Raw genomic sequence first — 2,020 nt, forward strand, 5'->3', positions numbered from 1 at the left:
AGATCAGACTTGGTTGCATAGGGCTGGGCAGCCAAGAGGGAGCCAAGAAGGAGCTGGGGATGAGCGTGGGGGGGGGGGGTTAGGGAATCAGCTGGTGACCTCCCCAGGTGGGGTGAGGAAAGGCATCTCCAGAGGAAAGGGGTTGGGGGGGGCAACGTGCACCTGCAGAGACAACAGCAGAAACAGGCCAGGAAGGAAGAGGGGGAAACGTGAGCCAGGTGCTTTGGCCTACCCATGCCCCACCAGGGAGTCCATCTCTCCTAGTGAGCTGTCTCCCTGGAGTGGAGGGAGGGGTGGGATTGTGCCTTTGGCTCCCTAGGTGGGGAGGGGGCAGGGGCATGTCCCACAAGCCTTATCCAGCCATGGAGAGGTCCTTCCTGCACGGGGAAGGTGGAGAGGGAGAGCACAGTGCAGAATCAAGCCCAGAAAGGAGCAATGGAGGATGGATGCATGGTGTACAGGGAGTACCCTCTGGCTCAGCAGTGGAGCAGGGAAGAGCTGGCAAGGGGAGGAGGGAGAGACTTGTGAAAAGCCCCATCTGGTGCTGGGCACAGAAGTGTGGGAAGGCTCCAGTGGGCCTGTTGTCTTAGGGGCAGGTACACTTATGGCCTGGACTGCTGGACGTGCAGGAACTGGGGCCTGGAGAAACAGGAAAGAGGGGAGCAGTTAGCATCCAGGCTCGGGGGCATGGGACAGGGGGTGGGAATGGCTGGAGAGCATGAGGCCATGGAAACAGAAGGCCAGGTGGACTCTAACTCCCACACGAGTCCTGGCACAAGGAGAGAAGGAGGGGTGGGTTGGCCCGGCTCTGGAGCCAGTTCCAGGCTCAGAGTGATGGCTGGGGCATGCCCCTACATGCTGGGAGGGGAGGAGGCCTCTGGGGACAGATATAAATGAACTTTCCTGTCCGTACCCAGAAGCCTTCAGGAGCCAGGTGCCAGGGACAGGATTAAATCATCTACTTGAAAAGCATTTTGTAATATCCTATAGAATATGAAATTACAAACAAAAAAACATTATTTTAAATCTAAATTCTAATTTAGCCAGGTCTACTAAGTCGAACATTAGATGAACTTTGCTATTTCTCCAGGCTTAGGCTTTCATAATCCTTCATAATTTCTTTGGAATCCAACAGAATGATGCTTACTTTTTCAAATTTTTCATTGGAAATCATGAGCCATTTTACATCTGGGATTGTTCTGTAATGAAAAGAGTATTTAAAACACAACTGAGGATTATATATGAGTTTCATGTCAATAGGAAACTTATCTCAAAACATAGTGACAAAATTAGCCCAAACTTCAAACTGTGTATTCCTTTCTTGTTGTTTGGTTTGTTTTATTGAGACAAAATTATGCTACCTGGTCCAGGGAAGGTATTGCTATGTAATTCTGCTCTCTAATCTCCTGTCTTAGTCTCAGTGCTAGAATTTTTGTCTTGTATCACATTGTCCTACCATGGTTTGTTGGTTTATTTAATCTAGATACAGACTAGCAATTCTGAACTTCTCTGATGATATTATCCATGAGATTGACTGCTCAGACTGTTTATGTACAGTTTTGAAAGATGTTCTAACATTTGACACAGAATATGAACATTTTCAGATGCACCTGCAGGGGTCTCTGATTCATTCCTCCATGGATCTGATCCCTTTAATAATGATTACTTGACTCTCTTACTATCTCTAGTCCCTACCTATGTAATAGTCTCAAACTTTTTTGAAGAAAGTTCACTTGAATACTTTCTAATATTAAAAATTATCACTTGATTCTAGTCTTACTCAGGAAATATTTTCTATTGTTTTCTAACTTTTCTACATATTCTGAGAGTTGTTTCATTTGTGCATTTGTTTGTGCACATATAAGTGCCTCTGAGTGTATGTGTATATGTATGTTTGTATGTATGTATGCAAAAGCCTCAATCTCTTATTCAGCCATCTTGCTCATGACTGGTATTCCATCTCGTGAGCCCTTCTTCCAATTCAGCTTTTGCCTGGATAATTATAGGTAGTGTCTCAAAG

The sequence above is a fragment of the Dipodomys spectabilis genome, unplaced genomic scaffold, assembly GCF_019054845.1.
Source record: "Dipodomys spectabilis isolate Male_0828 unplaced genomic scaffold, ASM1905484v1 ptg000114l, whole genome shotgun sequence".
Taxonomy (NCBI): Eukaryota; Metazoa; Chordata; class Mammalia; order Rodentia; family Heteromyidae; genus Dipodomys; species Dipodomys spectabilis.